A 15,627-nucleotide genomic window follows, 5' to 3' on the forward strand; every position below is an offset into this window, starting at 1 on the left:
GCACTCGCACCTCAGCAGCTTAAACATTGTCACAGTCATAAATGAGACTAAGACTTCAGCGGAAGCTACGAGTACATTCTACTCTAGCCTAAGCCAAGAGACGGATGTAAAAATACTGCATCTCTCACGAAATAGCAGCAGGTGAGGCTATTCTCAACTGCATAGGCCTACATTTTATTAATTTCAGTTTTAAATGATAAGGATACGAATTTTTTTATTTTTTAAGAATTGACTTTACGTCGTACCGACACAAATAGGTCGTACGGTGACGATGGGATAGGAAAGGCCTAGGAATGGGAAGGGGGCTCGAACCCACTATCTCCCGAATGCAAGCTCACAGTTGCGCGCCCCTAACCGCACGGCCAAGTTGCCCGGTTTAAAATTTCATTATTGGATTATGAAGAAATGTTATAGAACAAGAACGCTTCAAAATTTCGATTATATACTTTATTCTGCGCACAATTCTGATAATATAAAGTTTTTTTTTCCAAAACTAAGCCCCAGGATCTCTGGACTTACGAGTGTGGGTTGGAAAACACGGGGCCCTCAGCTGAGTCCTGGTATTGCTTCCACTTACTTGTGCCAGGCTCCTCACTTATTCTGTCCTACCCGACCTCCTTTGTTTAACTCTTGTCCTTTTCCGATCCCGAAGGTATTAAAGCATTCGAGGCCTAGGGAGTCTTTCATTTTCACACTCTTCGTGGCCCTTGTCTTCCTTTGGCCGATATCTTCATTTTTGAAGTGTCGGATCCCTTCCATTTTTCTCTCTGATTAGTTTTATACAGAGGATACAGTAATCACCACCACCACCACCACCACCACATTTTCCAAAGTCCTACGTGCAGTGTCGAACAGAGCGTGCCTTCATAAACAGCAGTTAGACAAGGTCCCTTAGCCGAGCAGCTGTCTTTCTTTAAATAATTGGTACCGAGCTCGATAGCTGCTGTCGCTTAAGTGCGGCCAGTATCCAGTAATCGGGAGATAATGGGTTCGAACCCCACTGTCGGCAGCCCTGAAAATGGTTTTCCGTGGCTTCCCATTTTCACACCAGGCAAATGCTGGGGCTGTACCTTAATTAAGGCCACGGCCGCTTCCTTCCCATTCCTAGGCCTTTCCCATCCAATCGTTGCCATAAGACCTATCTGTGTCGGTGCGACGTAAAGCAAATAGCAAAAAAAAAAAAAAAAAGAAAAATGGTAACGGCTTGGACTTCACTACCAGATCCTCAGCGGACACTTTAAAACCACCAGCTCAACCTTTTTAAATACCCTCAAAACTATAGCGCACTATTTACATTAAATGTTACTGTAAGAAAACCACCGTAGGTACAATATTGACAATTTCAACACACCTTGAGAAATTACTAGCAGTGCTTGAGGCTATGGTACCGGGTTTGACATTTTTCTGGATTGAGAGGCACTCCACACTTACCACAGAAACCACCTGGTTTCACGCCGGACGTTGCTTTTTACGCACACACCGCACTGTCTAATTGGGAAACTGTCTGATTTCATGCCTGGGAATTTATTAAGTATCTGCTCCTTTATTTTCCCATGAAGTAGAAATGGTGGATCATTAGCCGGAGTTCGCTTAGGTGCTGCACCGGTGAACTACACATAGACGTTGGAGACTGAGATGGGACGGGCGATATAGAAATATTCGCGCATTCTGATGGTTCTTAATATCCACTCTCTTGCACAGAAGTTTCTACATGTTGTTTACACGAATGTCAGAAAAGTTATTTTTGAGTTTGGACTGGATTTTTGCACAATTCTGAATGCATTAAAAAAGTACACTGCAAAATGTAGAAAAACATTTTTTTTTAACCACTTCACAGTTTTCGCATGAATGGTGAGGGACTGTTCATTTATATGCCATCTGTGGTTTTCAACACAAACTACGACTTCATACGAATTTAGCGCTAAATTCGAAACGACGTTTACATCGTGCGACTTTAAACGCCTTAATTCGGATGCGGTCCCGCACATAGGCAGCTTTTAAACGCCTTAAGGCATCGTGGTCTAGAGTTAGCGAGCCTGCCTCTTACCTGCTGGCACTGGGTTCGATTCTTAGCCTGGTCAGGGACCAATACCTGGATCTGAGGGCTGGTTTCCGATACACTTCGTTTATGTGAGAACAACTGAGGAGCTGTTAGAAGTGAGATAAACGGTCTCGGTCCAGAAAGTTAACGTACGAGAGAATTCGTCACGCTGACCATGCGTCACTTCGTAATATGCAGGCCTTTGAGCTGAGCAGCGTTTGATTGGTATGTCGACGCCTGTCAGGAATGTATCGCCATGTGGTTTGGGGGAGGGGGATGTAATTACCACAGCTTGGGTACTCAAACGTTTCATCTTAGGCCAAGTAAATTCAATGAATAATGATAAATTTTCTCAGTTATTGTAGTTGAAACTAGACGTAATGAAATAAAAATATATTACCTGAAACGCTGGGGCTCGTCCCATCTCATGGAATCTGCAACACATGAGAGGAAAACACAAGAAGTTATATTTATATAGGTCACATTAAGTCTCGTAGTGTGTCTTATTTAAAATTACTGGCGATTTATGGGAGAAGAAAGTGTAATTTATGTACATTTTTTATGTTATGACCCCTTCCCAATATACTAAAACTTCCTTCACCTTATCCCAGCTATGCCTAGGGTCACTGAAGCACAGGCTAATTTTGGTTCTGGCTGAGTTTTAGAGCTGGATGCCCCTCTTGATGCGATGTGGTATTTAAGGTGAAAATTATAACCTAGAATCCGGAAGGGATTCGAACCTCTCCGTCGAAGTGGAAAGCCAGCAGCTAAGCCACTGTCCTAAACATATCCCCTAAACAATTTCCATTAGATGTTAGTTTTAATTACCTCTAACTGAAGTCCACAGGTACCTTTTCATGAAATTCGACAGAAAATGTAGTATATTATTATACTTCTGAAGTATGTCAATAACATCATATCATCAGTATATCGCTCTTTGAATGCCTCTACTCTTTCTGTCTTTCTTTCTTTCTTTCTTTCGTAATCTATTTACCCTCCAGGGTTGGTTTTTCCCTCGGACTTAGCGAGGGATCCCACCTCTACCGCCTCAAGGGCAGTGTCCTGGAGCTTCAGACTTGGGGCTGGAGTATACAACTGGGGAAGATGACCAGTACCTCATCCAGGCGCCCTCACCTGCTATGCTGAACAGGGGCATTGCGGGGAGATGGGAAGATTGGAAGGGATAGACAAGGAAGAGGAAAGGAAGTGGCCGTAGCCTTAAGTTAGGTACCATCCCGGCATTTATCTGGAGGAGAAGTGGGAAACCACGGAAAACCACTTCCAGGATGGCTGAGGTGGGAATCGAACCTACCTCTGCCCAGTTGACTTTCCGAGGCTGAATGGACCCCGTTCCAGCCCTCGTGCCAGTTTTCAAATTTCGTGGCAGAGTCGGGAATCGAACCAGGACCTCCGGGGGTGGCAGCTAATCACACTAACCACTGCACCACAGAGGCGGACGCCTCTACTCTACTGTGAACATATACAGGGTGTTAGGTGTATACGTGCAGATATTTCTTGTAGCAATAGAGAACGATGTGACGAACCACTATATATCAAACTTTTAGTAATCCGCGGAAGTTATTTTCGAGAGCAAAGGGATACGATGTTTTTAGAATAGGTAGTATGCCTTGTTCTGTGAATGAATAGCTTTCCGTTGATAACAGGCAAGTCACGCGCCATCCGTGTCAAACCGGTTTCTGTTTATGTTTCAGAGCAAATATACTACCGTAACAGCTGAACGCTAATGCAATGCCACGAGATGTTACGTAATATACTTGCCAAACTAGTTTTACGTTTACGAGCAACTGAACTACGATAACAGCTGAAGGCTGCTACCGGTGTTCACCATGTTACGTTACATTCTCGCCAGACTGGTTTTGTTGTTAGTATTTAGTTTCCGTCAGACAACCCTAGTTATCGGTTTCGGACCCTGGAGCTGTATCGAATTGTCAGCGTTAATACTGGTTCATTTGCTGTTACGTCATGTAGGGGATTGGGATATCTGTGGTCGTTAGCCCCATGGTCTAGTGAGTATGGAAATGACCTGAAAATCTATGTCTTTACGCCAACGAAAGCAAGCATGGGATTGAATTGAATTAGGCAAGCACAGCCAACGTTTTACTTCAAACGAATAATGGACATGTTATACAAATAAATAAAAACGTACCTACATTTCGTGCCTCCTGCCGGGCTGTGTGGCTCAGAAGGTTGAGGTGCTGGTCCTTTGACTCCAACCTCGCAGGTTCGAACTTGGTCCAGTCCGGTAGTTTTTGAATGTGCTCAAATACGTCACACTCGTGCCGGTAGATTTAGTGGCACGTAAATAGAACCCCTGCGGGACTAAATTCCGGCACCTCATCCTCTCCGAAAACCGTAAACGTAACGCAAATACCATTATTATTATTATTATTATTATTATTATTATTATTATTATTATTATTATTATTGACTACTCGCCAATAATGTCTGCCTAGAAAATACTTCTCATTGTTTATAACTATGGGTCTCGACAGTTGTATAATGTCCTAATTATGATGATTTTCAAAATTGGCTTTAAGTCACACCTACACAGATATGTCTTATGGCGACGATGGGACAGAAAAGGCGTAGAAGTGAGAAGGAAGCGTTCGTGACCTAAATGAGGTTCAACTCCAGCATTTTCCTGATGTGACAATGGGAAACCACGGAGAACCATCTTCAGGGCTGTCGACAGTGGAATTCGAACCCAGTATCTCCCCACTGAAAGTTCACAATTTCGCGCCCCTAACCGCACGACCAACGTATTCCAAGCTCTAATGCCGGGTTGAGTACCTCGGACGATAGAGCGCTGGTATTCTGATCCCATCTTGGCAGGTTCGATGGAGGCTCAATTCGGGGGTATTTGAAGGTGCTGAAATATGCCAGTTTCGTGTCTGTAGATTTACTTGCATTAAAAAAAAGTCCTGCGGTACAACATTCCAGCACCTCGGCGTCTCCAAAACTCGCCAAAGTAGTTATTGGGACGTAAAAAATTACATTATTATTTCGTGCTTGCAAACGAAAAGCATATGTGTAATGGTAAAATAAAGCAAAATAAAAGTGGCCAGTCTGAGTTGCTCAGACGTTTAAAGCACTGGTTTCTTGTTTCCAACTTAGCAGGCTCGATCTTGGGTCCGTCCGGTGGCATTCGAAGGTGCTCGTCAGCCTCGTGTCGGTAGATTTACTGGCACGTAAAAATAACTCCTGCGGGACTAAATTACAGCGCCTCCAGAAACAGTATGACTAGTTAGTGGGACGTAAAGCAAATAACATTACCGGTATTATTATTATTATTATTATTATTATTATTATTATTCACCTGTTCATACTTTCGTCTTATTCCTCTTTTTACTCTCCTTTTAAGTCGTATACTTGTTATTCATATTTGATGTTTTGTTATTAATATTATTGTTATTTTTATATAATTATTATTTTTAATATTTAGTTTATTTCGTTTATTTATAACATCTCTTTAGCTTCAAGTGACACAATACTATTTCCGTCTTTAATTCACCTTTTGTGTCGTGTCCCGGTGTACTTCTGTCCTGTGCTTCAAGACAGTGCTGCAAGATCTGTGTTTGTTTCCCCAGCCCGGGTGTGTTTCGTTTCTCATGTGACAGAGTTACATCTTACGTTCTGTTACATGTTTAAGTTTGGCCTTGTGATACATCGCCTTTAATCTGCTCTGCAGCCTTTAAACGTGTAGCATGGTCAATGAGCTCAGTGCTTGTTTTGTTCACATATCTGGACTAAGAACTCGTCTCACTCGGCACAGCAAGTTCAAGGCCAACCACTTCTATCTGTTTGTTTGTTTATTTATTTACCCAGGTATGTATGTCAACATTGTACTATGTCAACATCGTACCATGAAAACGTACTCAATAAACGGGGTGTTTGGGGGGTCTCTGTCCTGGGTGGTGTGTTCTGCGGGCCTCCTCTGGGGTCCGTGTTGTTGCTGCGGTTATCTCTCTGCGCGTTCAGGTATTTACTAACATGTTCAATTCAATTTATTGTATGTACAAGACATACGTCCAACTTGAATTATTTCATCCTCACAACTCTACTTCCTTACTCCATGGCCCAAGAGCTACACGTATAGCTGACGGCCCACCCACCCCTCTACGAGTGTGGGAATGAAATAACTAATTTGATTGAATTGTTTTCATATTTCAGTAGTGATGAATATAAAACAAGCTTTTTTTGAATTTTTATACGTGTTAATGATGATGATTGGTGTTTTAAGGTCATCGGCCCTTAAAAACGCAAAGTGTCTTCTGTTTTAACTCGTAGTGAATAAGAAACAAAATATAAATTTCTCGAACACACGTAAAGAATCAAAAAACCGAGCTCGATAGCTGCAGTCACTTAAGTGCGGCCAGTATCCAGTATTCGGGAGATAGTAGGTTCGAACCCCACTGTCGGAAGCCCTGAACATGGTTTTCCGTGGATTCCCATTTTCACACCAGGCAAATGGTGGGGCTGTACCTTAATTAAGGCATGGCCGCTCCCTTCCAACACCTAGCCCTTTCCTGTCCCATCGTCGCCATAAGACGTATCTGTGTCGGTGCGACGTAAAGCAAGTAGCAAAAAAAACCACATGTAGTGTAGGATTGAGCAACTGCTGAAATGCGTTCAAGGTCAATGTCTAGCGTTTTAACAAGCACGTCTACCGCACTCGCGCACTGAAACTCTCGATTTATAATTTTTGTTACCGGTACATCAATTTCCCTGCTCGGATTTATGAGAATATCGACCTATCGAGACTAAGGCGATACTGTACTGTACTCCCAAGCCATTACGTTGCAGAAATGGCGTAACATCTGACATACCAAAGTAAAACTCGTAGCAATTGCTCAAAGTGATCACCCTGGGCTTCCCTGCAGGCTTCAATTCTCCGAATCCAGTTGCGACGCATTCGAGCCAAGACACCACGGTTGTGTCCGACTCGTTGGCTGAACGGTCAGCGTACTGGCCTTCCGTTCAGAGGGTCCCGGGTTCGATTCCCGGCCGGGTCGGGGATTTTAACCTTAACTGGTTAATTCCAACGGCACGGGGGCTGAGTGTATGTGTTGTCTTCATCATCATTTCATCCTCATCACGACGCGCAGGTCGCCTACGAGAGTCAAATGGAAAGACCTGCACCTGGCGAGCCGAACTCGTCCTGGAATATCCCGGCACTAAAAGCCACACGACATTTCATTTCATTTCATTTCATTTCATTTCACCAGGGTTGTTCAGAATATCCTCTGCTGCTTAAACAATACGTTCACGGAAGTCGTCCGAAGTGGTTACTTCAGTTCGATATACTTTGTGTTTCATGTTCCCCCAGACATTAAAGTCCATTGGAATAACGTCTGGAGATCTGGCTGGCCAATTGATAGTTCCACATCGTCCTGTCCACCGTTGAGGAAATGTCTGCACCATCGTGTAAAATCCACGTGGTTCTGCGTAGTCGAAGCGACACGTCCTCTGAAAGCTCAAGTAACGTACTGTATCTACAGGAGCAAGGTAATATTAATAAAAAGATGATTAGTCCACGTAACCGACTTCCTACTACACCCATCCAGGTATTAATTCATAACCGGTGCTGGAAATTGCCTTCTCCTACTGAATGGGGACGTTCCACAGCCCATGAGTGGGATATAGTGGGTTCGAACTCCTCTGTCGGCAGCCCTAAAGACGGTTTTCCGTGGTTTGCCATGTTCACACCAGGCAAATGCTGGTGCTGTTCCTCAATTAAGGCCACGGTTGCTTCTTCACAATCCTAGCCCTTTCCTGTCCCGTCGTCGCCGTAATATCTATCTGTGTCGTGGCGACGTACATCAACTCGTAAGAAAATGGTAATCAGCTGTCAAAGACACTGCACCCGTTGAATATGGTCAGGATGCACTCGTTCTTCATGCAGTGCCCTACGTATGGTCCAAGTTGGTACACCAACGGCACGTGTTATACTACGCGTACGGCGCCCGGGATCATCGTTTACTATTGTTAGGATGCCCGGCTCCATGGCAAAACGGTTAGCGTGCTGGCCTTTGGTTACAGGGGTCCCGGGTTCGATTCCCGGCAGCGTCGGTATTTGAACCATCATGGTTATTTTCCCTGGCATGGGGCTGGGTGTATGTGTTGTCTTCATCCTCATTTGATTATCATCAAGATGCGCAGGTCACCTACGGGAGTCAAACCAAAAGACATGCACCTAGCGAGCCGAACCCGTTCTGGGATCTCCCGGCACTAATATCCATACGCCATTTCATTTCCATTGTCAGGATGTCTTCTTCCGCGTCTAGAATTACACGTGGCCGTTTAGGCCATCGCTTCTGAAAGCGTGATGTAACACAACCTGCATCGCGAATACCCTGCAGTACAGCAAGTAACGTTGCTGGATTCGGCACCCGTCTGTTGGAAAGCCTTTTCCGATTTTCCGATAGATTCATTGAGGGCGACCCGTGTTCTGTTCTGCCACACGATACACTAGCAGCATGTCATGGTATTCGTGGTATTCATACACTGGCATTATTCAAATACTACTACTACGAAGTAACTCGCGTACTAGTACGGACGATAATTCGCCTCTCTGACAGCTGTTATTCAGGTCAAGGTCAGACAGACAGCTCATACCTCTAGTCCGGTGGTTTCATGTAGGGGCGGGAACCCGTCCCACCACACCCCCGTCGCTAGAAACAGCAGACGACCGACCGGCCCGTGACAGGTCTAGTGAATTTGTCAAACTCCTTACGTGAAATATTCTCCCACAGTGTGATTTCAATACCATGGATTCTTGGGAGACCAACTCGCCGTATGCAGAAACACCCCGTGTTGACGTGTACGTAAATAAGGTTTCTTACGTCAACGAAAGAATGCGTGGGATAGGATTTCCAAGTGAGTAGTATCAGAACTGAATTGTCAAAGCACATCGAACGTTTTGCTTCATATCAATAAGGGACATGTTATAAAAATAAATAAATTAAACGTACTTCCTTTTCGTGCTTCCAAACGAAAAGAACTTGTTTAATGGTAAATTAAAGCATTCTGCTTTTGCAGTGCCTATTAAACGTATCAAAATAAACGTTGCCAGGTTGAGCGGCTCAGACGGTTCAAGCTCTGGTTTCATGAACTTAGCAGGCTCGATCCTGGCTCAGTCCGCTGGTATTTGAAGGTGCTCAAATACGTCCGCTTCTGATCGGTAGAATTACAGGCACGTTAAAGAATACCCGTGGGCAAAATTCCGAAACCGCGCGTCTCCATTGGCACGTAAACATTTATTATTATTATTATTATTATTATTATTATTATTATTATTATTACTGAGCGAGTTGGCCGTGTGATTAGGAGCGCGCGGCTGTCAGCTTGCATTCGTCGTAAAGCCACCTACCAATATTATAATAAAAACTGTGTTAGTCCATTATTACTAACTATTACGAAAATAAAAGTTAAACGCCCCACTCAAACTTCGTAGCTGGTAATCTGTCAGAAAACACTAAAGAAAATAGTGAACTTTTAACAAGTCCGAATTATTATTAATCTTATAATTGCGGACATGTCTCCGGAATTACCGAAACATGTACTTACAAATTGTTTTACGTCGCACCGACACAAGTAGGTCTTACGGCGACGATGGGAGAGAAAAGGGATACAAGTGGGAAGGAAGCGTTCGAGGCCTTAATAAAGGTACAGTCCCAGTATTTCCCTGATGTGAAAATGGGAAATTACGGAAAACCATCTTCCCGGCTGCCGACAGCGGAGTTCGAATCCACTATCACCAAAATGCAAGCTCACAGCTGCGCGCCCCTAACCACACGACCAACTTATTCCAACCTCTAATGCCGGACTGAGTAGCTCGGACGATAGAGCGCTGGTCTTCTGATCCCACCTTGGCAGGTTCGATGGCGGCTCAGTTCGGTGGTATTTGAAGGTGCTCAAATAAGCCAGTCTCGTGTCTGTAGATTTACTTGCATTAAAAACACTGCGGTAAAAAATTCTGGCATTTCAGCGTCTCCGAAAACCGTGAAAATTAGTTAGTGGAACGTAAAGACATTATTATTATTAGTAGTAGTAGTAGTAGTAATATTATTATGATTACGGAAGTTCTAATTAAGCGGGTCCATTACAGTCATCACTTTACCTATCGGCACTTACTGTCCAGTAATAAGCCTTCTGTCCGCCTCTGTGGTATAGTGGTTAGTGTGATTAGCTGCCACCCCCCGAAGGCCCGGATTCGATTTCGAGCTCTGACACGAAATTTGAAAAGGGGTACGAAAGTTATGCCTCGGGAGGTCAAATGAGTAGAGGTGGTTCGATTCGCACCTCAGCCATCCTGAAAGTGGTTTCCCGTAGTTTTCCACTTCTCCAGGCAAATGCTGCGATGGTACCTAGCTTAAGGCCACGGCCGCTTCCTTCCCTCTTCCTTTTCTATCCCTTCCCATCCCCCCGCAAGGCCCCTGTTCATCCTAGCAGTGGGGCCGCTTGGGCGATGTACTGGTCATTCTCCCCAGTTGTATCCCCGACCCAATGTCTCACGCTCGAGGACACTGCTCGTGAGGCGGTAGAGGTGGGATCCCTTGCTGAGTCCCAGCGAAAACCAACCCTGGAGGGTAAAAATATTAGGAAAAGGAAGAATAAGCCTTATATTACAAATGCCCGGCGGCAATTCCACAGTACCGGTAGCTCTTTTTCCTTCGAGCAATGTTCACGATGGATGAAACTACGGTTTTTGAAATGTGTCTCTTTAATAATAATTTCACTGAATATGTATAGCCTTTTCTTTCAGTGTCCATCGTCCTTTCATTGACATAAAATATTTATTATTAAGCATAGACAACCCGCATGGTCTATCGTCAGAAATTCATCGCAGACTGTCGCAATAACAGCACAGAAATGTTGCGCCCATTTTTCATTTACTTATTAACTATTTCCTTTCATTTTGTCAGCTTGGGTCACTGATTAATGCCACTGACGTCTTATAAATCACACACAACTACACAACACTTGATTTGCATGCATGTGCTGGTACGGATCTTCGACGTCAACGTAAGGATTCTGTGTACTTTTCACACAGGCTACCCTAGACCGGTTTTCGAGTACAGCAAGTGGCCTGGCAGGTGAGTCAACCTCTCCTACTTGCCAAGCCTTTAGGGGAAATGCACAACATGTGTTGGCCTGCGATAAGAAACAGGTTCAACAAACTCTATACTCTGCTACTGTACTTGGATTACGCGTGGACAGAATGACATCACCGGCGTATCCAGCTACGGCTGTTCAAAACACATTGGGTCCTGAAATATTTGGTTCAGTTATGGGCAAACTAATAGGACAAGGTAAAAAGTACATAGCATATATTGTGAGATGTCTTTTTCTTTGCCGACTAGCTTAATATCTGCACGCATACCCCTAACACCCTGTATACCAGGCAGCTAGCCCGCACGTATTTTTTTTTTTTAATTTTATGAAACCCAACCAAACTATTTATCCTTAAGGTCGACTTTTCTCTCCATTCTCCTTGTGCGTCAGCAAAGTAAATGAACCATGGAACTAGCAAATTAAAAACGACTACTCAATTTCCCCGCCCAATCCTACAGACCATTCTACAAACATGCAATTTGTTGCTCCCTGAAATAACACATGTATCAGTATAATAGGTTAAGCTACGTGATCTGTAATGGTGAAAAATTACATGAATGCCGTAAACCACGATTAAAAGCCCTGGACACGTTTATTACCTTTTGAGGTTGAAGGGCCGTAGTTTAGTACTGATGGTGATGTTGTTTAAAGGGACCCAACATCTAGGTCATCGATCCAATTTAGTACTAAACTTCTAGCGAGTTTCGTGTGGCTTAGTCGGCAATTTGCCGGTCGCCTGTGGTAAATGACTGTTAGTAGAGTAGTGGCTCGAATCCAGCCTTATGCATTTTTTTGATTGACAGATCTTGCGCCATTGCAACATGGACACAATGTTATCCACACCTACCCGCGGTTTCGTGGCAGAAGACTACCAATACGTTCCCAAAATTCAAACGACACTGCGGTCAACGGGGACACTCGAAAGAGATGCACCTATAAGGTCTGGTCCAAATGAAGAGGCCGTTTTGGATGCTGTCTGGATCATCTTCATAATAGAACACGGCCACTTGCACGACAGACCAACATGAGCCGGTCGTCTGTGATTCGAGCATCGCATATCAATACATTTCGCCCATCGTACCATTTGCAGTTACATTAGCAGCTCCACGGTCTTCATTTCGATGCTCGAATAACATTTTGTCAGTTGGGATTACGCGGTGTGACCAATGAGGCAGCGTTTTTGCCAAGAGTTCTGTTTTCAGATGAATCACAATTTGTTAAGAAGGAAGCCATACTTTTCATTGTCCACTCAGTTAATGCAACTTTAAGGTTTTCACTAGGTTGAACAATAATTACCGTATAACACTGTAACATAATGTTACGAATAAAATACCGTCTCACTTTTAACTCATTTCAGGATAATCCAATAAATGCACACAAATATATTTCCATTCACTAATTGCTGGCTGTTTAAAAGTCTCTGTTCGCTTCACGTAGCAGGCGGTCAGGTTGGTTGGTATTACCTGGGAGACGGTAATCCTAATTGACAGGCCTTTCACTTGCGCTCACAATTCAGTCACACCCGTATAGCAGCTGCATGCAGACCCCTAGATTTGAAGACAAGGCTGCTGGCCACACAACATACGATGACTAATCCTTGGTTCGACTCCAGAGACAGTCCACTAATTCATGCAGTCCAAACAGTGAATAACTAAGTAGCAACAGTTCAACATTGCTGAACAGCAGGACAATACCCCTCACAAAACGACCATCAACACTGTTCCAATTATACTTATGATAACTGCTCCAATCGCTTATTCGATGACGGGTCTCAGTCCACAGAAGTACACACACACAATACTCTAAGGCAGTACACACGCCTCCATACCGTACGCTACGATACTCTGAAACCGTTGGGACAATGACGGCGGTGAACAGGCGTTGCCAGTTCAGCTATTCGCTGGAAACTCCAACGCAACAACAACCACTTCTCGTTCAGACTCCGATGGGGGCAATAGCGACAGCCAACACCTCTGTCACACTCAGCTCAGGCACCGAACCCTAACACACCGAGTCCAACACTCATTCCTACTCTAAATCTCACACTGACTTACTGATCACGGCTGGCCTCCTTTTTATAGCTCGGGTGATGTGTACCGGAATATTCGCGATATGGCTAGAGACGAAACATTCTCGCTGCACCTCGCAAAAAACGCATTGGGAAACCAATTGAAGAGAGCAATACACGGAAAGGCCAGCCATGCCCACACCCTCCAGTTCGGTTGGGAGCTCTCCGGTCAGGACTCACCAGTCCCTTTCAGGAAGTACCGGCATGGGCTACCGCAGGACTGGCACGTAACAATAACATATTTCTCTGTTTAATACTTCTTTTACAGGTATTCTTCGTTTAACCGTGTTTATTTTCAGGTTTTTGTAGTGTTACAAGTGTTATATTAGCGTTCGACAGACCGAAACTATTTAAAGTTTCAGGAATCACAATTTCACAATGGCTTGTAACTAGGCACAATATCCTCTATCGGAGCGCGGAGAATCCCCACTAGGTGAGACAAAGACAGGGCGCATTTTCAAGTGCAATAAGCAGTAAATGGCTTGTGTGCGATCTAGGGTGACAACCTAATCGGATCACTTTTTTTCGAGGGCCTTCTAACGGGAGCACGCTACGTTCATGTTATTGAAAATGTACCTCCACAGTTACCGGTGAACGTGCCACTGTTTGGCCGATTTCGAATGTGGTTTGCCATAGAACGGAGTCCCATTTCACGGACTAATAGTTGTCGGGAACTATCTTCATGTTTCATATTCGTAATAAATGGATATGTAGGGAAGGACCCATTCCCTGGCCCGCCAGAACATCCCATTTTACGCCATTTACGTCTTCCTGTGGGGTCAGGCACGTCTAGTGCATGCACAGGAGCCCGAAAATCCTGGTCACCTTCGGCAACTGATTACCGAGGCATACCAAGCTGTTGCACCTCACATGTTACGAGGAGCAAGAATATCTTTACAACGTCGTGCTTAAATCTGTATAAACTGAAGTGGTCAACATTTCGAGCACTTGCTGCGCTGAATATACAGGGTACCCTGCTTCCTACCCACAGATCATCATGACGTAGTCCCACCTGGCTACGTAACATCCGAAAAAAAAACGATCCTTTTCTGGACCAAGTAGGAACAAGTAGGTAAGTGGTTAATCACATCCACTGTAAACGGCATAACGTGAAAATAAAAGCTTACCAGTCTGGGAATTGACCATTTTCCTGGTAGCTTGGTTCCACAACAGCAGCGATGCGTGATTTAGCCACCTTAGCCACGGAGAGCCGTCGCGTATGAGTGGCACGTATGGAATCTGTTCGTAATCCTAACAGACACTTACTGTCCAAACATACGGTAGTGTTATCCACAGCTGTGATCGTGTTAAACATTCATTATAGTTTACATCATTGAAATAACATTGGCGCTAATGATTTTAACTACATTCTTGGGCGTAACCCCAAAGGCATAGTTGTATAAAGGGAATATAGAATCAGGTACTAATGTTTTAGGCTGGCTACATGGTATACAAGTTCGTTGAGTTACGTATTTCAAAAAAATAATAAGGCGTGGGCAGACCACCCAGTATGTTACGAAAGAGTTGGCTACGCAGTCTGTGTTACGTAGCTGTGAGCTTACATTTGTGACGTACTCGCTCTTGCCCACAGATGAGTGACAAAATGTGACTTGGCAGGTCACCTTAATTTTAATATAAATAAATAATATCTCATTGCTTCTCCATAAACAATATCCCATGGGCGCCAGCCTTCAAGATGGCTTGAAAACGATAGGTGACAATTAATAATGATGATGATAATAATACGTTCTGAGACTCTAAAAACTCCCGGAGTTGGGGTGACGGAACACTAACCATTAAGTACACTAACTTGGAAGTTAAGGATCATTAATAAGAATATCCGAAAATACAAGTTAAACAACTATTTATTAGGATGAAAAACGTGACATAACGGCGTATTAACGAAATCTGAACTTACGGAAGCAAAAGAAAAATTGAATGAAATTAACTCTAAGAACATGAATTGTTACGCGGAGACTTGCAGTAATTTATGCCATTAGCTCACCACTTGTAGACTCTGTTATCTGGATACGATCTATGTAGCAGCTGATGTTTGATGGACTTCTCGAAGAGGCGTCATCATCTCTCGTTGTGGGTTCCAGTCCTACTTCTGATTCGTGCATAGTACACTAGCTGTACCACGACTTTCCTGACTTTAACATTTTCGGTACTCCTTACATAAAGTCGTAATGAGTCCTAATTTTAATAGCAAAACCACCATGGGTTACGTTCGTGGAGACAATACACTTGTATTCTTCCGTATTACAGAAATTAAGCGTAACTAAATACATAATAAAATCTCTCCTGCCCTATACCAGTCAAAACCGGTCTCCCGTTGACTTTAACTCTCGCCATTGAGATAACAGGTCTCAATGAGAGTAAA

The sequence above is a fragment of the Anabrus simplex genome, chromosome 6 (assembly GCF_040414725.1).
Source record: "Anabrus simplex isolate iqAnaSimp1 chromosome 6, ASM4041472v1, whole genome shotgun sequence".
Taxonomy (NCBI): domain Eukaryota; kingdom Metazoa; phylum Arthropoda; class Insecta; order Orthoptera; family Tettigoniidae; genus Anabrus; species Anabrus simplex.